Source organism: Cupressus sempervirens, chromosome 1, assembly GCF_028749045.1.
Source record: "Cupressus sempervirens isolate cs-2001-9-10 chromosome 1, ASM2874904v1, whole genome shotgun sequence".
Taxonomy (NCBI): domain Eukaryota; kingdom Viridiplantae; phylum Streptophyta; class Pinopsida; order Cupressales; family Cupressaceae; genus Cupressus; species Cupressus sempervirens.
The window spans coordinates 63603825-63626221 of NC_143118.1; the positions used below are offsets into that span (position 1 = coordinate 63603825).

A 22397-nucleotide genomic window follows, 5' to 3' on the forward strand; every position below is an offset into this window, starting at 1 on the left:
TGCTCAGTGTGAACTACGAAGCTTAGTTAACACTAGAATGCTCGGTGGCTATACTGATGTAGATAAGTGTTGTCACTAATGGCAACAATAACTTAATGCCAACAAACCTTTCTTCATGTAGTCACTGCTTGAAATTCTAACACCCTTTTAACTACGTGACCACGTGGTTGTCATCTCCTTAACCATTTCATTCATTCACTATCTAGAATGTCCGTTTGCAATAAACCACTGCGACCAAGGAATTAAAAAGATTTTTAACTATTTCTCATAGTCACAACATAAAGATGTTAAGAGCCAAACCTTTTAATGACCATGCGATCACCTTGGTTGCATGGTCAAACCTTGAAATTTTTAAAGGTCTTTTAAAAGTGCAAAAACAATTTAAAATAAGAGAGGGTTTCTAGTAGGACAAGGGCACAAATTATGAACTAGGGTTTTTCTAGGGCAACTTTGCTCATGAAGATTTGCAAACCCTAACTGCTTAGGATGAGAACCGAATTTTCACAACAAATTGTCAGGATTTCAAGCTAGGTGAAAATACAGGCCAACAGAAAAATCATAATTAAATATGATGGGCAAACGTACTGTGAGGATCTACCACCTTTTCTAACACGTGTTCCAAAACCTGAAATCATAGAGAAAACCCGTGAGCCATTTTACAAATTTCCTCTTGGGAATGTGGTTTCAATGAATGCATTGTTGTAGGCTATGTACAGATATATTTATATATTTTTAAAAGGGGCCACTAATTATCAATCATAGTCCATAGGTGTAAGAAGTTGATTCAACAGTGTTTGGCAACATCCTTCACTCGATACTATGAGCTAAGGTATAACAAAGAGGGTTTTTATTAGATATTGTCATTGTCATGCCTCAATGTATATGCATGTAAAATGTGGAATCAATGAAAAAACATAGTTGCTTGACACATTGCTTCAGAATTAGTAAGATAAATTAACAGTTTTATAAGAATTGGATAAACAATGTCAATAAATTAATTTTCTTCAATTCATAAATTAATTAATATTATTTTTAGTTTGATTGTGTACTAATATTGTAACAACCTTTCTATCATATTCTATACTTAAATCTATCAACATAATGAAAGCACAGTGAAGAAGTAACACACATTTTCACCCTTTTACCACTCTTTCTTCCCCATGATGAATCAATATAGACATTCAAAACTAGAAATAATCTCCAATCAATATAATCTCTACACACACATTTTCCCATTTACTCAAAACAAAATTCATTACAAATGAATATTCTAAGATCTTGTTACATTGTTATTCGATTTTATTCAACCTAAAAATAAATGGACAACAAAATCTGAGCCACCCTTAAACATCACATGACACTACGGAGAAAATTAAACTAGGAGAAAATAAGTCAACTTTGACTATTTAGCACTTTTAGCTTAGGAATCAACCTGCCCATTTGGTTGCAAACATAGGAATTGAGAATAGGAATGCATATCGAGGATAGGAATGGCTATTCCAATAACAACTATTTTTTGAAATGGACATAAGCTCATTTTAGGAACAAAATAGAATATGCATTCCTATTCCCTATTCCAATTAGTACACCAAACAGAAAATAGAATATTTATTCCTAATTTTCCATTCCTATTCCACCAACCAAGCGAACCCTTGTGATGTATAAGCCATAAAAAATTCACCTTCCAACAATTATTTTAGAATCTAAACAAGAACAGTAGAGAATTAGGGCAAACAGAATTGGGGCATAATCAGTGATGATATACGGTGACATTGTAGTGAACGATTGCGTTGCCAGATTTCTCGAAGGTGTGAGTCTGGGCGAGGGCGTATCCTCGAGCCAGCCTGAATTTCCCACTTCCTCCCACAATCGCCATCTCTCTCACCTCGCTAAGAACGGCGTTGTTTCCCACCACAGCAAGCGTACTGCCGTTGAACTTCCCGCCCTTAAAAACGTAGGTGAGCGCCATTAGCAGGTGGAAATCATCTTGGCCGGCAGAGACGTAGATGCCCTGCGCTTTGCCCACCAATTTGGAGGTGGGCTCGGGCCCTTCCGTCAGTGGGTCGTCCATCACAAACATCTTTCCGAAGACAGTCGGCGATGTCTTTGTCATTGGAGCCGACGCCACCTCCACTGCCGTCACATTCTTTCCTGCAACTCTATCATGGAAATAGAATTGCAGGTGAGTTATTTTCTCCTTCAACGCATATGCTTGAGCAGATTGCAGTGAAAACACTGTTATAATCACTGCAATTGCTGTCAAATGCTTCTTCGACTCCCTCATCATCATTGCTAGGGATCGATAGAAATGGGTTTGTGTAGAAGGCAGGGATTGAAAGAGTTGTTATAGGAGGAGAATGGTTGATATTATATTCTGGACTGTGCCAACTCCATTGACATTGAACCGTGAAGTATACCAACTCCTTGCAATGCAAAGTTGACCCACCGAACAATCATGTCTGGATTTATTTAAACAATTTGTTAATTTCACCAATATTCTATGCGTGACCGGCGAGACAGGATGAAAGATATTATATCATATTGGGTCTGAAAAGCCCTAGAGAAAACTAGTAAAAGCTCTCCGATCATGTTGAATAAAATATATGGGTACCAATTATGTCTATTATATGCGAAGGGTTGGCCCGTGTTCTTCCACTCATTCTTTTCTCACCTAACTATTATTTATAATCTTTAAAAAGTCTAATATATGGATTAAAAATATAATATAAAAAAATTAAAAGTTTTTATTCTAAAATATCTCATATGTACTATTCAAACTATCCATTTGTACTTCTACTATTTAAGATTATAATATTTAGTTGAAGGAGTTGTGTAATTGTAGTGATGTGCATAATGCAATTATTCAATCATTTGTGCATAAGTATTGATCAAAACAATTATAAGAGAAATATGTGTTGAATTAATTATGCACATTTTTGAGGTGGTTGTAATGTACAAGTATTGTGGCATTTGTAAATAGGGATCTCATTTCACTTGTATATGTTAACCTTGGTGCCCATATCAAATCTTACTACATTCATTACAACTACCCAAAAGTCGAAAAAATCTCTTTGAATTCTTAAGTCACATGTGAAGAAGCCTATTTTTTTGTGACAAAATCTAATGAACATTTTTTTTTGATGAATAGTCCTTTTTTATTAATAAATAATATACTAGTTACAATTCACAAAAGAAGGCCCAGGGAATACAAGATCACCCCACGAGAGTTCACACAACCGAAGCTGGAATCAACAATTATTCATAAAAAAAAATATTAAGCAACCCCTCAGGATGCCAAAGTGGTGCCAATTGAGGGGGGTAGTTCAATGCGATCATGGAAACCTCAGTCATCCTTAGAATTGGCAGGTGGGCTAAGAATAGTCCAGCCATCAACAACATCATTAGGGGCCTGGTCTTCATCTTTTGTATCAACTCGTGGAGGTGAAATAGCCAACTCCAAGCGAAAAGGCCATTCGCTAGAAACCACATGAGGAGTACTAGGAGGGAGAGCCACCCAACCTAGGGACCAACCCAAGCCATGACGAGGTGGAGAAGCCGAGCAACATCGCCTACCACCATCGCCACCACTAGGAGAGTAGTGGCGGGAAGATTGTGAGTGTGGCGTGTGAGAGTGGCGGGTAGAAGAGTTGTGCCCTGGTGGCGGCCCCTGGGCGGAGTATGATTTGCTGAGGCATTAGAAGGCACTCTGGCAACAGTATAGAGATCATTACCCTAATGATTGAGTAGCTCCTAAAAGTGGGCCACCTCCAAAGCCACCTTATTGGCTTGGACTTGAATCTGCATCATTACATTGTGACAAATGCATGCTTTAGTGTACATAGCAACATTTCTATCAAGAAAACTATGAGTGAAAAGAACAACATTCCTATCTTTCTACAAAGTAAACAAAATCTCCATCTTGAAGGTATGCCATATCTTGGTAAATTACCTAGGGAACCTAGGGGAGTCACCCAATATAACCATATGCTAGGAAAAAGGTTTTGGCCAAAATGACTTAAAGAAATATTAAATCTAGTGCTAATAGTTTTGGGCACGTCTACAGAACCAATAAATATGCAAAAAAAACTCTGGCTACCAACATAATAGACACCGAGGATCTGGAACCCCAATATGCTTGAGCCGAGGCCCAAGAGGAAGACCTTGAAACACTAGGCACTGAGAAAAATGGGAAATTTTAGGCTTAGTAATGGCACTCCATATAGTGTCGAAACACTTTTTCCACTAAGAAAGGGAAGACCACAGATGCCAGTGCTAGTTGAGGGTATCCACCATCGATAGATGGGGAGAAAGCCATTGATACCCCAAACCTATTTGTAGTTGGTGAAGGGAGTGACAGGGTACCACTTCTAGTCTATCCACCAAGGTCAAATAGATTGAATACCCACCTTGTGAATTAAGTGATCTGGAATTTCAGAAAGCAATAGATCAAAAGCATGCTAATCTGAACGGGCAAGATGGAGTTGGACTTGCATATCTTCCCAAGATTTGAGACATATAGAGACCTTGGAAAATAGTTCCTTAGGTGTCTTGATGCCACATTTGAAAAAATGAAGAGCACTAGCACCTTGAGTCTTGGGAAAAGGAACACCCTAGATGGAAAATAGTGGAAACCACCAAATGTTCTGCTAATTCAAAGAGAACCCATCACGAAACCCATCACCAAACTAGTGAAGCCAAGGTTTGATAGCTTTCCAAGCTTTCCATACGCTCTTGATAGCAAAAGAGCCCTGAATGTGCACAGGTTCCCACATGATGAGAAGGGTTTGAAAGCCAATCCCCTTCCATGTAGGCCTATTAACAAGAAAGCCAAAGGTAATGCAGTGTTGAACCAAAACTTTCCAAGCTTCATCTCCAATAATGACATGTATAATCCACTTGGCACAACGTGTGAGGCCTTGCTTTTGTGTGGAAAGAAGGCCAAGGCCTCTAGACTTTTTGGGGAGACAACAAAATCCCAGGCCACTCTGTGAAAGCCAAGATGCTCAGAACCAGAAGCCCAAAGAAAGTCATGGAGCAATTGCTCTAATTTCATATATGAAGCTTTGGAAGGAGCCCAATAGGAAGAATAATAAACATGCGTAGCCACCTGGGCCTTTGAACAAATCTAAAATTTCTTCGCAAGAGAAAAGGGTTTAGTAAGCCAATAGTCAAGCTTCTTTTCAATTTTAACAAGCACAATGTTCCACAAATCCATTGACGAATCTTGAAAGGCAAAGGGAATGCCCACAAAGTGAAAAATCTCCCCATGAGTGACCCATTTCCATTCAAACTGGTCAAGCCATGGTAGAGTTGGAAGAAAAGATTTCCTATAGTAGAGCATTTTGTGCCATTGAATAATAGAACTAGAGGCTTGGCAAAAGGTGTCCAAGCATTGTAAGGCATTAGTAATGTTCTCCTCATACTCCAAAAGAGTGAGAAAGGAATCATCGGCAAAGTTCCCAAACCAACTGAGATGAGGAATCTAGCAAGGAGATGCCACGAACCAAACCAGAAGAAACAGAGTGGGCTAGCAAGTAGCCAAACCCTTTAGTAGCAAGAACATTTAAAGTTGGAGCTAGAGAGCAACCCTGTTGGATAGAGTGAAAGATCCCAAAGGATTTAGATTAAGAGCTATTTATAGTAATACAAGCATTAGCATCTCCAAAAAGAATCTCTACAGATTGAAGAAAATTGGGATTGAAACCTAAAGCTTGAAGCATACCCAAGATGAAAGGCCATTCAATTTGATCATATAAGCTTTAGCAAATTTGATTTTCAAAAATATAGATGATTGATTGGATTTACGAGCCCATTCCATTCCCTCCCTAGACAACAATGATGTTGTCAAGAATATACTTGGACTTAATAAAGCCAATTTACTCCAGCCACATAATTAAAGGTAGGAGATGGCAAATTTTAAGGGATATTGTCCTAGCAATAATCTTATAAGACACATTAAGCAAAGTGATGGTCCACCAGTTACAGATATCCTCAGGATCGCCAGCTTTAGGTATGCATTTGATATTTCCTTTGTTGATAATGGCTCCTAGACTCTTAGAATAATAGGCTTCAAGATAAACTTTGTACAGGTTTGGACCAATAGACGCTTAGAGGTGCTTGTAAAATTCACAAGGAAACCCATCACATCTGGGGAATTTGTCATCAACCATGGAAAAGACTACCTCCTTGAGGTCTCGGATGATGAGAAGCTACTCATAGAAATCATGTTGCTTGATCGCTAGGTGATTTGGAGTAACATAAATACTCTTTCTAAGGGCTTCCTCCTGAGAAACCAAATTTCCCTATGAAGCAAAAACATTTTCATGGTGGTGAACAAAAGCTTGCAGGATGTCAGGGAGACTGGAGAGAATAGAATTGTCTTTCTTGATCTTCTTAATCCTAAAATTGGTATGATAGGCTCTAAAAGCCTGGAAGAATTCTTTATAAGACTTATTGCCAACCTCCAACCAATGGAGGTGAGCTTTGATTTGGACCCCTTAGTAGCATAATTATTTGTAATCTGTTTGTCATGACAAATCTTGGCAGGCTAGATTTGCAAATCAACATCAAAAGGGTTAAGGGTGAGAGCTTTAGAATCTTTCTTGAGAGTTGTGGTAGTGGATTCATAAGACCATCACCTGAAAACTACCAATTGCCGCCTATGGATGCACATAAATCTAGCAATTTTGGTAACAAAATCATTCCACCATTGAATCCATTATATCTAAGAAAGTAGACATGAGCTCCAAATTCCAAACACATAGGATATGAGCAATAGTGGAAGCATGTGTTAGCATTGATGTATTGAAGAAAAATGACATCTTGATAGTTCATTGGATAGTTGTGTGCCAAGAGATGGTAAAATAAATGGGATAGTGGCCAGATAACATCACATTTGGTAGAGGAATGAGAGGTAAATCCTAATCCTTAGAAAAGGAGAAAGAAGATTGTACAGCAATCATGACACAATCAAGATGTTTTAAAATGTGGTCAGAGCCAACTCAAAAATTAGACTAAGTGAGCCAGACTTCACTATGCTGGCAGTGGTTAGTATTGGGATCATAAAGGGGCAATTTATTACGCATGTAGTACTAGGCTTCCCTTTCCCCAACTATCCAGCTAAAAGAAAAAATGCTATCTTTTTCAGAGGCCAACTCAACCATGTTAAAATCACCACACATAACCCAAGTAGCTGGAGGCAAGTTGTCAATCATCTAGCCCCACAATTGAGATCTTTCCACAACATCATTAGAAGCATGAGCATTAACTACTCGAAAGGAGTGATTGTTGATAGAAAACAAAAGCCAAATTATTCTGTGTGTTAGCAAACAGTTTTGTCCTTCAGATAGAAATGCAAACAATGACTCAATATGCTTCAAAAGAAGAACAAAATGCACTAAGAATTGGATAGATTATCATTTTATTGATAATCTTCCTCTAAATTGAGAGGTACAACTCCTTCATAAAAGATATTCAATGAATGTGTTATCTAGTTATATCTTTAACTTGAAGACACGAAGGGTTTTCTGACATTTATCCATCAATATGGAATAAATGCGATTATCATATTAACACTTAAAGAATGTGAGAAAAACAAAATGACAGCCTCAAGACCATTCATCAAGTCTTTCACATTACAAAAGAGAGAGAGACAAAGCTATAAATATCTTTTTGCAAAAAGCATGAATACATAACCACAAGATTACATATATCACATTCAATGTAGTAATAAAAGACTACATCTAAAATAGAAATAAAAGGACTCAGAATCCATTCAAATCGGAAATACGAATGTACATGACCTCAAGATCAAACACACATATATCCCTCTTTATTTTAGAAACATGATGAAAAAACAATAGTATTGCTCTATCCCCCTATTACAATCAATCTGCATAAGACAAAACTCCTTCCCCTATCACAGAATAGAACAATCTTCTCCCCTATTGTAGCATCTATAGAACTTCTAAATTGAGGAGCCAAAGAATGCCTGTACATTCCCCCTTCACATATTTATCCTTTTCTTTCCTTTCAACCAATGTTCTTTTTCAGTTATAATAACCAATTCTTCATATTCTTTTTATTATCATCCCTAACATTACTTTATAAAACTTTAATGTTTCGCACATGTTATAGTTTTAGTGATAAGGATAAAGATATAACCGATTAGAAAAGGAGCCCATATGTCTTTTGTATAGGTGGCAATATGTTCGTGATGACTCATTTTATGTGAATTCATGTATCGTGTGACTGGCCTTCTGATGGTCTTTACTTAAGATTGTGCTCATGCCAAACATGAATTCTTTCAACATCGATGTATTCTATCAAATAAATAACATGCAAAGTTAGCATTACCATAGATATATGCACCTTGACCAAGAGTGTCGACTCCTCAGATCGTCCATGGTGGTTTTTATTGTTGGTCATCACCAAGCACCTTATGCTTTACTTCTGCCACATGGATTTCATGTTTTGTTTTCATGACCTCTGATTTCTCAAACAAGAAACATAACATATTGCCTGATGTCTGTTCAATCCCGATATTTGATAATCCTGCCAATTTCAAATCATTATTATCTTTATTATTTTGACATACCATGACACCAATCCTTATCATGTCTTTTCTTTTCATTCATCAGGTCTTTCTTTAAATGAGAGTCTGAAACTTATAGAGACAGGTGCTTACAAACTACGCATTCAGCTTGATAGTGATTGGGTTCATTCCTGATATCCTTCGGCAATTTTACTTCATAGTCATATGCTTCGAGTGCTTGAGTTCTGAAAAATAGATCATTCATCTATCCATTGTTTAGGCATTATGTCGAACACATCATTTGCATTCTTCAAACCTCATATTGTGTGTCTAAATCTACCTACATAATGCGCTCGATAACCCACATACGGTGTGAAGGGCATGCGTCGATCAATCATCCATGTGGCACTAGAAATTAGGTGCCTTTGGTACTCTCAATCCACTACACATATATAGATATTGTGTCAAACAGTTCTTATGTTTTCCTTTGTGAACATAAGTAAGTTTTGGTTATCCTTCTCTCCTTCTAGCCCGATGAGGGATTATGGTTGCTTTCAAATTCTACACAGATGTTTATGTTGCAACTTTGACGCATTTAGACACCATCTTAAATGATTTGCCTGCACCGACGGTGTTCTAAAACCCTTAGTTATGATTAGTTTTCCTTTGGTACTTTGAAATTTTATTCTCCTTTGAGTTCCATAGAAGAACTACCAAAGAACCAAAGATTATGGTGCCCAGAAACATGCATAAAATGACAGAGAGTCCTCTTGACCACCAAGAAGTACTCTCATGATGGTCAATGTAATATAATTTTGTTAGCACCATTGTTATGACAAAACCAATTATGGTTGAAATCATATAGATGCTGACCCATATATTATTGCCACTGCCAGTGCCAACTAAATTTGACATTGGTTTTGTTTTTGTATCAGGATTAGAGACAAATTGTACAATATTTGCATTGTTGCTATGTTCCAATTCAAGTTGTAGTCCTTGTGTCACATATACTTGAAGCTTTAGGGATATCTTGTTTGTGAAACCTGGACAAATGCATTTTGCATCGATTAAATAAAAAATGTAAAGCTCTTTTGAGTTTTTCACTGCCCAAATTAGTAGCACATTTCTTGTTAAACCAATCTGGCACTGTTTGATACGATGAAGGTGGTCTTGCAATATAGCAACAAAAGGTGAAATTCCAATACCACTGACAACCAGAATTAGATTACTGTAACTTAAGTGATAAGGTATTTCATTCCCAAAGGGGCCCTCCACTGGAGCATTCAATTTATAAGGAAAGGTTGTAGATAAATCTGTTGGATTCTATTCCTTGGTTTTTGAAACCATATTTTTCAGTTCTTTTGTCCATTTTCCAAGATGTTTGATTAGTATTGATAAATGATTTCTACCATCACATGGGCTAAAAGACACACTAAATGGATGCCATTGCAACCAAGATAAATTCTGTATTTAAAGGAAGACAAATCTCAGAGCATTGTAGGACAAACTTGGTAGCTTTGATATAACTAATTCTATAGTTCCACAAGGGAGGCACATTGCTGACAGTATACTGACATCTTTCTGGGATTGACAGAATCAAAGAAATCGATCAAGTGGAGCCATGAAAAATATAAAGTCGCCTACATGTAATGCTAGAAATACCACAAAAACAATCTATAGTTGATGTGTGTAGAAAAAGACTTTGAAATAGTGCTTGCACACAAATGGCAGTGAAGTTGCCCACATGGCCAAGACAACACATAGACTTATCTCCCCTGGGACATTTGCAATACCAATACTATTCCATTGAACCACCTCCTATATTAGGTGACCTTCTAGGCTCCATGCAATGAGATAACAAAGGCCATGACCCTTCTAGGCTCCATGCAATGAGATAACAAAGGCCATGACCTGTGAAAAGTGCCATCATAACATGACCGAACCACACATGATATTTTGCTGTGTGTTCAAAGGGGATATCTATAAGGCATAGAAGGATTGACCCCCTTGTCACTAAAAGAAAATGGAAGCCCATACAGAAGAGCCCAACTAGACCAAGATGAAGCCCTACAAATTCCACCATCAACAATTATGCCTTTGTACTCAAAATCCTTCATTGTCGCTTCATGTTTAATATGAACTGAACATAACTTGTTTAGTCCCTTTTCTTCTTAGCTAATTGCTAAGATTTAAGACATGAGTATATTCTATATTTTGAACCAGGAACCTTGAAACAGGATCTAAGCTTAGTTTAGAACTTGAGCCAGCGATCCCCTAAATCTTTGAGCCACTGAACTGCACCCATAATCATTTCTCTGAACATAAATCTGAATCTGAAGTCGAACTTCAATCTGAGATACTCAAACCATTTAAACCTGGTGAACCTTTGTACCTTGTTAAAAAGGTATAAAATTTACAAAGGAAATCCTTCAATCTGCACCTGTGATCTTGCATGAAAGTCTGATTCTGAGAACACGGATTTACGTTTGAAAAATTAGGCTACACATCTACACTGATAAGTTTGAGCTCTATACTTTGATTTTGTAAACTAAAGCTTTAACTCAAACTTGAAGTTGAAATTGAAGTTGAAACCTTTGTTTCAACTTAATACGGGTATGCTGCACCTTGGAATATATTTACAATTCAGCCTTCTGCAAACCCAAACTTGGAGTTGAAGTTGAACTTGATGGTTCAACTTTGACATATCTTTACGGCAGTATTTTCTTCATAGGTCATAGTTCATAAACTATCATCAGTAATTAAAAACCAACCAAAATTTACTTTTCAGAGTTAGCTTGGATGTTTAGAATGTGGGTATCAAAAGGCATGGTAACAACTAGCTCTAACTGGGGATGTGGGCCATGAGGAACACAAAGAATCTAGCAATCTATGGTAAAGACCAGTGCCTAGCCATTGGACAACAAAGTCATGGGAACAAAGAAAGGAGGTTGCTTGCAGAGAGAGGGAACAAGGGACAACACCAAAACAAATGAAGCAACCAACAACACAACAACTACACTACACACCACCAAAAATGAAGAGCAGCAAGATTTACAAATGTACATAGGTGAGAAGAACTCACCATAGGATCAGAGCTGAGGAAAAACTTACATAAAGCCATTCACTGGCTGTGAGAAGAAAGAACCCTTCCTAAACAGTGAGTTGTGTTGGCATGGTGCAACCCAACACTTCCATTTGGCAAATTCATCTTCTTGGTATTTTAGACTAATCATGCACAAGAACCTTATCCATCGATCGTCACATCGAAAGAGCCACATTTCATCATTAAATTCTAAGTTTTCCCAGTCATCTTGTGAAGAATTTCCAAGTTCCTTTCCAACAATACACTGAAACAAAACTTGTTCAAAAATTTTCAATGTAGGAATTATGTTATTTTGAGCACAGATACTCTTGGAATCAGCACCAACAAGAGGCTTTTCAAAATTGAAAACACCCTCAAGATAGGAGTGAGCTTTTTCAAGCATAGGGTTAACCTCAGTCAGGATAAGTCCATCATCCTTTGTTGTTAATAAGTTTGAAAGCTCTTTATCTAAAACAAAGGAATTAAAAAGGCTTGTACCTTGAGTTTTCATGAGAGTAATTCCTTCCTTGTTTGCCGAGAGAAAGCGGGACAACACCTCTTCACTATAAGATAATGTGTTTGCTGAAACTTTTAATGGTCCTTGGGATTTTCCTTGTAGTATACTTGCTTCAGTGTTCTCCATGCCAAAAGGAAATAAATAGTCTTTCCCACTTGGAGGCAATTCTTGTATTTGGAAAAGAGGGTTTTCTCTAACAATGACATCTTCATGGAACCCCACTGGAAGGTATAGCGGGTTAAGCTCATGCCAAGTCCACTTATCATCTAGCTCTTCAAACTTTGTTTTTGTCTCACTTGCTTATTAATCAATTGTTTCGAGAGTATCTCCTTTACCTGAGCATGTGAGTGGTTTTTCCTTTTGGGAATCCTCACTGTCTTGAGTGAATGTGATTGTCTCTGATTCTTGAAGATTGCCCAGTTGGTGTCTAACCTTAGGCCACAAATCAGCATTTGAACCTATTAAGTAGCACCCCACAAGAGTGTGCAAGTTCTCTTGTTCCTTTTTTATTTCAAGTTGACAAAATTTTCCTTGAGATGATGAGTCATGGAATAAAAAGGTTTCATATTCTACCTCTACATCGGCTTGACAGATGCCCTTTCCTTCTTCCTCATGAATCATCCTTTTGTCATACAAATCTACCATGCTTTCATGATTAATGTTGATGGCTGAAACTACATTAAGAAATTCAAAAGAAAAAGATTCAAAGATTGGGAGAGAGGTAGCCATTGGTAAGTTTGTATTTAACTCATCTTCAATCGGCTATTCCTCTATAGGAGGCATACTTAGATGCTTCATAGAATCATTTGATTGGGAAGTATGTTCACTATTATTCTCAATTTTTGAATAGTAGCACTCTGTCATACCAAAAGAATTACACTCTTCAGGTGTGACTTCTTGAGAATCCTCATCATCATATTCAATGTGTAGGTGGTATGATCCCATTGTATGGTGAGGATTGCTTTCAAATGAAGGAGGCATTACCAAATCCTCTGCACCAAAGACTAATGTAATTTGACAATAAAAAATGGAGAATGTTGGTCTTGCTATTTTGAGGACAAACCTTTTCATTCTGGGTTTTACCTCCGAATGATATTGCTGTTCGTAGAGGCAAACTCTTTTCTGTGAAGGTTTATTTCTTGTATGCTCATCCTTTGATTTAAAATCTAGACCCAAGACTTTTGCAATGTTGTCTTGTTGAAACCAACTAGATAAAACTAAATCATATTCAATTTTAATAGTCTCTTTCTTAGTAATTTCAAGATCATGTATCTTACTCCTTTTGAGATGAAATTTGACTTCTGGATGCAATGCAACAACAAAGATTGACAATAAGTTAGCTTGGCTGGGCTGGTTAGCTTGTGGAATTATTGTCAAGGTTCATGTGAATCGATCCACAAAGCTTCTTATCCCATCATTCTCCTCTTTCTGAATTTTGAAGAGTTGGCATTATAGGGAGCCCACATTGACTACTGGTTTAAATCTTATAAGGAATTTACTTTCCATCACATGCCAGCCAGTGATGCAACCATCTTCCAAATGATGAAACCAAATAGCAGCATTACCAACAAGAGATTTAACAAATAGGCAAACATACACATCTTTTTCTAAAACACCAAGAATCCCATAGGTTGTATTGAATGCTCAAATGTGGTTGTACGGATCTTGATCGCTTCTTCCAACATACTTAGGAAAATATTTCTTTGATCCAGGGGGAATGCGTGTGAAATGAGGTAGACCAAAAGGACCAAAATGCGGCTGCCATGATTGAGTCACAGTCAAGACCATCTTTGTACTGGGCTTCTTTTACAAAAAAGATCAGAGTTACCAACCTCCATCCTTGGGGAGGTAACTTTCAGATATCCAAGGAAAGAAAGCACTAGAACTTTACTTTCTTTCTCCAGTAGAGTCGCCAAAAACTATTAGTAAATGGTTTTTTCCTTCAGATAGAAATGCAAACAATGACTCAATATGCTTCAAAAGAATAACAAAATCCACTAACAATTGGATAGATTATCATTTTATTGATAATTTTCCTCTGAATTGAGAGGTAAAACTCTTTCATAAAAATATATACAATGAATATGATATCTAGTTATGTCTTTAACCTGAAGACATGAAGGGTTTTCTGACATTTATCCATCAATATGGAATAAATGTGATTATTAGATTTACACTTAAAGAATGAGAGAAAAACTAAATGATAGCCTCAAGACCATTCATCAAGTCTTTCACATTACAAAAGAGAGAGAGAGAAAGATATAAATATCTTTATGCAAAAAGCATGAATACATAACCACAAGATTACATATATCACATTCAATGTAGTAATAAAGGACTGCATCTAAAATAGAAATAAAAGGACCTAGAATCCTTCCAAATAAGAAATACAAATGTACATGACCTCAAGATCAAACACACATATATCCCTCTTTATTTCAAAAACATGATAAAACAACAATAGTATTGCTCTTTCCCCCTATTACAATCAATCTACATAAGACAAAACTCCTTCCCCTATCACAAAACAGAACTGTCTTCTCCTCTATTGTAGCAGCTATAGAACTTCTAAATTGAGGAGCCCCAAAACCCCTATACATTCCCCAAAACCCCTATACATTCCCCTCTTCACGTATTTATCCTTTTCTTTCCTTTCAACCGATGTTCTTTTTCAGTTATAATAACCGATTCTTCATATTCTTTTTATTATCATCCCTAACATTACTTTATAAACCTTAATGTTTCACACATGTTATAGTTTTAGTGATAAGGACAAAGATATAATCGATTAGAAAAGAAGCCCATATGTCTTTTGTGTAGGTGGCAATATGTTGGTGATGACTCATTTTATGTGAATTCATGTATCGTGTGACTGGCCTCCTGATGATCTTTACTTAAGATTGTGCTCATGCCAAACATGAATTCTTTCAACATCAATTTATTTTATCAAATAGATAGCATGCGAAGTCAACATTCACATACATATATGCACTTTGACCAAGAGTGTGAACCCCTCAAATCGTCCATGGTGGTTTTTATTTTTGGTCATCACTGAGCACCTTATGGTTTACCTCTGCCACATGGATTTCATGTTTTCTTTTCATGACCTCTGATTTCTCAAACAAGAAACATAACATATTGCCTGATGTCTGTTCAATCCCGATTTTTTATAATCCCGTTGGTTTCAAATCATTATTATCTTTATTACCTTGACATACCATGACATCGATACTTATCGTGTCTTTTCTTTTCATTCAACAGGTCTTTCTTGGAATGAGAATCTGAAACTTATAGAGACAGGTGCTTACAAACTGCGCATTCAGCTTGATAGTGATCGGGTTCATCCCTAATATCCTTCAACAATTTTACTTCATAGTCATAGTTCTGAAAAATAGATCATTCATCTATCCATTGTTCAGGTATATTGTCAAACACATCATTTGCATTCTTCACACCTCAGACTCTGTGTCTGAATTTGTGCACATAATGCACCCGATAACCCGCGTACAGTGTGAAGGGCATGCGTTGATCAAACATCCATGTGGCACTAGAAATTAGGTGCCTTTGGCACTCTCAATCCACTACACATATACAGATATTGTGTCAAATAGTTCTTATGTTTTCCTTTGTGAATATAAGTAAGTTTTGGTTATCCTTCTCTCCTTTTGGCCCGATGAGGGATTATGGTTGCTTTCAAATTCTACACAGATGTTTATGCTACAACTTTGACACATTTAGACACCATCTTAAATGATTTTCCTGCACCAACAGTGTTCTAGTACCCTTAGTTATGATTAGTTTTCCTCTAACTTACTTAAAAATTTTATTCTCCCTTGAGTTCCACAGAACTGCCAAAGAACCCAAGATTATGGTGCCTAGAAAGATGCATAAAATGACAGAGAGTCCTCTTGACCACCAAGAAGTACTCTCATTACAGTCAATGTAATATAATTTTGTTAGAACCATTGTTACGAAAAAACCAATTATGGATGAAATCATATAGATGCCGGCCCATATATTATTGCCACTGCTAGTGCCAACTAAATTTGACATTGGTTTTGTTTTTGTATCAGGATTAGTGACAAATTGTACAATATTTGCATTGTTGCTATCTTCCAGTTCAAGTTGTAATTCTTGTGTCACATATACTTGAAGCTTTAGGGATATCTTGTTTGTGAAACTTGGACAAATACATTCCACATTGACTGAATAAAAAATGTAAAGCTCTTTTGAGTTTTTCACTGCCCAAATTAGTAGCACATTTCTTGTTAAACGAATCTAGCACTGTTTGATATGATGAAGAAGGTCCTGTAATATAGCAACAAAAAGTGAAATTCCAATGCCACTGGCAACCATAATCAGATTATTGTAACTTAAGTGATAAGGTATTTCATTCCCATAGGGGTCTTCCACTGGAGCATTCAATTTATAAGGAAAGGTTGTGGATAAATCTGTTGGATTTTGTTCCTTGGTTTTTGAAACCATATTTTTCAGTTCTTTTGTCCATTTTCCAAGAGGTTTGATTAGTATTGATAAATGATTTCTACCGTCATATGGGCTAGAAGACACACTAAATGGATGCCATTGCAACCTAGATAAATTTCGTATCTGAAGGAAGATAAAGCTCAGAGCAATATATGATAAACTTGGCAGCTTTGATATAACTAATTCTACAGATCCACAGGCGAAGCACATTACTCACAGTATACCAACATCTTTTCAAGATTGACAAAATCAAAGCAATCAATCAAGTAGAAAAAAGAAGACTAGTACTGCAACCATGCAAAATATAAAGTCGCCTACATGTAATGCTAGAAATACCACAAAAACAATGTATAACTGATGTGTATAGAAAAAGACTTTGAAATAGTGCTTGTGCACAAATGGCAGTGAAGTTGCCCACATGGCCAAGCTAGCACAAAGACTTATCTTCCCTGGGAAATTTTCAATACCAATACTATTCCATTGAACCACCTCCTGTATTAGGTGACCTTCTAGGCTCCATGCAATGAGATAACAAAGGCCATGACTTGTGAAAAGTGCCATCATAACATGACCAAACCACACATGATATTTTGCTACGTGTTCAAAGGGGATATCTATAAGGCGTAGAAGGATTGACCTCCTTGTCACTGAAAGAAAAAGAAACCCCATATAGAAGAGCCCAACTAGACCAAGATGAAGCCCTACAATTTCCACCATCAGCAATTATGCCTTTGTACTCGGAATCCTTCATTGTCGCTTCATGCTTAATATGAACTGAACATAACTAGCTTAGTCCTTTTTCTTCTTAGGTGATTGCTAAGATCTGAGACATGAGTATAGTCTATATTTTGAACTAGGAACCTTGAAACAGAATCTAAGCTTAGTTTAGAACTTGAGCCAGCGATCCCCTGAATCTTTGAACCACTGAACTGCACCCCTAATCATTTCTCTGAACATAAATCTAAATCTAAAGTTGCACTTCAATCTGAGGTACTCAAACCATTTAAACCTGTTGAACCTTTGTATCTTGTTAAAAAGGTACAAAATTTACTAAGGAAATCCTTCAATCTGCACCTGTGATCTTGCATGAAAGTCTGATTCTGAGAACACGGATTTACATTTGGAAAATTAGGCTGCACATTTGCACTGATAAGTTTGAGCTCTGTACTTTGATTTTGTAGACTAAAGCTTTAACTCGAACTTGTAGCTGAAGTTGAATTTTAAACCTTTGTTTCAAGTTCAAGTTCAACTTAATACGGGTATGCTGCACCGTGGAATGTATTGACAATTCAGCCTTCTGCAAACCTAAACTTGGAGTTGAACTTGAACTTGAAGTTTTAAACGTGATGGTTCAACTTTGACATGTCTTTATGATATTATTTTCTTCATAGGTCATAGTTCATAAACTACCATCAACAATTAAAAATCAACCAAAATTTACTTTGCAGAGTTAGTTTGGAAGTTGAGAATGTGGGTATCAAAAGGCATGGTAACACTGTGGATGGGGTCAGAACCATGTGAAATAATAACAAAATGAAGACAAGGTGACAAAAGAGTAATTACACCACCTCTAGTAGTTTCATGTTGAGAGGGAAACATAATGCCATCCGGCCAAATGTCGTGTCATGCAGAAGAAAGCATGAAACTAGAAACTTGAAACTCCTACATTCAAATAACGTCTAAATTTCCAAGTCTATGATGGTTGTCCCTGACATAGTACTTTATGGAGAGGTTTGTAAGAGCTTGCATGTTCCATGATAAAAAATATTCATAAAAACTCTTCCATATCTTCCTTGTCCTCGAGAGAGGAGTAACTATTTTGCAAGAAAGTTGAAACTTGGTTGAAGCTAGAAGAAAACTTTTCTTGATTGATATCCTGTCATTTTTCCTCTGGTTTCTCAACACATCTAGGAGGACTGTGAGAATGCCACACATTTTAGGTCACAATGGATGATGCAAAAAATAGAGTTCAAACTACAACAAGAGTGGTAGCTCTTATAGCTGTCTTGATCCCTTGTGAACTACTAGGTTTTGAAACCTAAGAAACAATAGTATTTGATTATGGAAAAACTGTTATAGACCCTACAATGGTTGGGGTTTGCGCTTCTGTTGGAATAGGAGGAATTGAAACGAAAATAACATATGACTATTTAGGAGTCAAGGGAGCCTTGCCCTTGCACCCAATAGGTAGTCCATTCCTCCTTTTGTTTTCCTTCTACTGGTTTGGCAGGGGCCTCCTTAGGCAGGGGTTTAACCCTGGGCACTATCAAAGGGCAATCCCTAATCTTGTGTTTCGCTGACTGGCACCTATAATAGGTGTTGTGCAAGTTCAAATAGAGAACCTTTTGAGAGAAGGTTTGAGAACCAATTTGTATCTCCATAGAATCCTTAAGATCCTTGGAGAGATCAACCTCAACGTAAACACATTTTTGAGGATGAGCATTAAAAACCTTTTTGTGTTCCTTAGTAACAACTTTGTGAAGATCATTGGAAATGGACTCGATAGATGACCAACATGGCAAGGGTAAACCTAGGAACTCAACCTACATAGGAACCCAAAGCTTTTTGTTGTTAGAGATAGTGAAGTCTTGTGACCATCTTTGAAAAACTAGTAAGGAAGAATGCACTGAACAAGGGTAATTGTTAAAAATCATGTTTAACTGAGATGGGTTGGCAAAACAAAATAAAAAAAAACCTTTGGTAAGGTTTTGCATAGTGTCGAGGTAGACTCTGTGTAATGTACATTTTCAATTTCATGTCATGTGAAATAAAGATAAGAACCTACTAGTACCCTTCGCAAATCAAATATAAGATACATACCCCCAAAAAATGCAAATATAAAACTTGTCATAGTACTATGGGAGCATTTGCAACCACTTTTCATCAGGTTTTGATGTTTTAGAAAGGTTAAGTGAATGCATAATAATAAATCCAAGTATATCTTTAGACACCAATAATAGAAGAAACATAAATTGAGATATATTTAAAGAGGACATTCATTTAACCATTAGCATCCAAATGAATAATTTATAAAAGTGTCTCAACCATATTAAATAATTTAGGAAATGGTGATTTGTTTTATAGAAGTGTGCAATGCTCACAAAATTAGTGTTTACCATAATATAATAAAAAATGCCATCTACAATAATTTTTTATAGTATGGTCTTAAGGCCCATATCAATCAATGTGATTGAATATATGGTGCTACAATATACATTCATTTTCTATCCTAGTTACCAAAGTCAATTACAAAGAATGGAGGAACAAATCTTAACAAAAAAAACCCTATCTGAGATCTCTTAGCAAGAACAAAAACTCCTTATTATGAACCTAAAACAAGAATTATCATATATCACATGCCAGAGTTATTCATCTTGAAAGATGAAAGTACCTAGATATATTGAGGCTTATGCAAGGTACATTACATTAAAGCTAGTTGCATTCCTTGGATTCACAAATATTTAGCTTGAATCTGACCCCATGAACATTTAAATTGCTTTAACAGATCCATGCATGCCAGTTAGACCCTTATGTCCTTATATTGGACTTTTTTGGATATTATTGAAATTCATTTCAAATGTTAAAAATTAGTCATGGACATCATGAAGGGATTTATATATGGCTAATAGTTTTTCCTATAGGAAGAGCAACTTGCTCAACTCAGAGGAGGATAGTTGAACTGATGGATGAAGGATGAGTTTGAAGTGATTGCTCCCTACATCATATCCTCGAGCAAGGGGAATGACTCATTACTCACAAATGGAACCCCGATGGTCTCACTCCTAGGTATTGTGGAAATGCTCTCCCCTACCTTTGAGGTTGCAAGTCTTGCTAATGAAGTTGAATGGATAGTCCCTAAGAGGAAGCCTAAAGGGGGAAATAGGGTTGATGTTCAGTCAGCAATGAGGGTAGAGAGACCTTCGATCAGGAACCTTTTTCAAAAGGAACAAAAATGGATATGGAATAAGGAAACAAAAAACCTTAAAGGAAATAAAACCACACAAGAGATGAAGATTATATCTTGGGATGCGAGAGGGCTTAATAGCCCCATGAAGTAGTTTGAAATTAAACAAAAGATCATTGAACTTAATACTAACATGATTCTTTTGTAGTATGTGAAAATGATAGAGTAGGTTTTCTCTAGAGTGGTTTCTTACATTTGGCCTGCCAAATTTTCTTATAATGGTGCTAATGGTGCTTTTGGTGGCATTGCAACACTGTAGAACCTAGACAAGGTGGTGGGCTTGGTGATCCTCCTCAATATCCATTTTGTGGTGATGGGTTTCACCTCCAAAGCTGGTAGCTATAATTTGTTCAACTTTTATGCTCCCAACACTTGAAATGGTAGGTTGGTTGTTTGGGATGAGGCAACTAAAGTGGCTGATGCAATGAGATAGGAAAACATACTATGTATGGGTGACTTTAATACCCCTCTCCACCCTTCACAGAAAATTGGGGGCTTAGAGAACTTTTTTGAAAGCATGCATGACTTGGATGGATTCCTTAGGAGGAATGACTTGATTGATATTGACCGGTCCTCCTTTCACTTGGTCTAACAATAGATTGGGGAAAAAATCAAATGAAAGGCTTGACAAGGCTCTTATCTTGGCTGAGTGGGACATTCTCCAACATACCTCCTTAAAGGTGGATCTAAGGACCATCTTAGACCACTCTATGCTAGATTTCTCATGGACATAGAGTCAAACTACTAGATGAAGGCCCTTCAGGTATGAAATCATGTGGCACTCACACCCAAAATTCAAGGATTGTATTGCGCAGTGGTGGAATAATCTAGTTGAAGGAACGGTTATGTTCTATATTGCTAGAAAACTTGAAAGAGTATCTAAAGAGGTTAGAGGATGGTATTAGGATTAACCTCAGATAGAAATAATAGTTACATGCAAATATAACCAATATAAGAAAATAATAGATCACACATAAGAGAAAACAAGACACCAAGATTTAACGTGGTTCACCCAATCCTTGAGCTATGTCCACCAAAAACAAGTCCAATATTATTATTATCTAGTGATTACAACCTGATTATAATCCACAATCCCTTACAACTGAATACCACTACAAGAACCAATTTTTGCATCGCACATTATAAAAATCCCTAACCCTAAGCCTTTTTATACAAGCTTTTTTACTGCTTACAAAATTAGGGCTAGATTAATAAAAAATAGTAGCCAATGCCTTTTACAATATAACATTTTTTTTGTCTTCGAGGGCACTGCCCCTGAAAACCCTCGTGGGGGCGTTTCCCCTCAACCCCACCCTATACCACGATAGGGAGCATCCCTTGACCCCATCTTGGTGGTGCTACCCCCAAACCCCCATAGAAATAATATGGGGAGAAAAAATGTGCCAAATAAACCTTTGAGTCTGATTAGGCTTCATATCACAATAGATGGAGCAAATCTTTGTTTGGAAACATTACCAAGAAAAAGAAGACTACTATTCAAAGTAGTTGGAATCTCTTCAAAATTATCTAGGACAAGGTAATACTAACACCCAACATCAATAGGAGGAGAGGGAGTGTCAGGATAGGTGGAAGACCCTTATAAATCAAGAGGAAATCTTTTGGAAGTAGAGATCTAGGGTTCAATGGTTGGAGGAGGGTGACCAAAATATGACCTTCCACAAAATGACATCAAGGAGAAAAAAGAGGAACACCATAGACCTGTTGGTTGACGATAATGGTAGGGAACAATGGAAGTTCAGGAGAGAGAAGATAGGGCCAATAACTATTTCTAGGAAATGTAACTATTTCTAGGAAA

The 22397-nt window shown here is 36.9% G+C and overlaps 3 pseudogenes; all 3 read right to left on the reverse strand.

Annotated features, from left to right (window-relative positions):
• Positions 1-1199: 1199 nt before the first annotated feature.
• LOC149576161 (dirigent protein 23 pseudogene) lies at positions 1200-2350 on the reverse strand (annotated as a pseudogene).
• Positions 2351-9178: 6828 nt separating this feature from the next.
• On the reverse strand, positions 9179-12258 carry LOC149576162 (ferric reduction oxidase 6 pseudogene; annotated as a pseudogene).
• Positions 12259-15942: 3684 nt separating this feature from the next.
• LOC149576163 (ferric reduction oxidase 6 pseudogene) lies at positions 15943-17562 on the reverse strand (annotated as a pseudogene).
• Positions 17563-22397: the final 4835 nt, after the last annotated feature.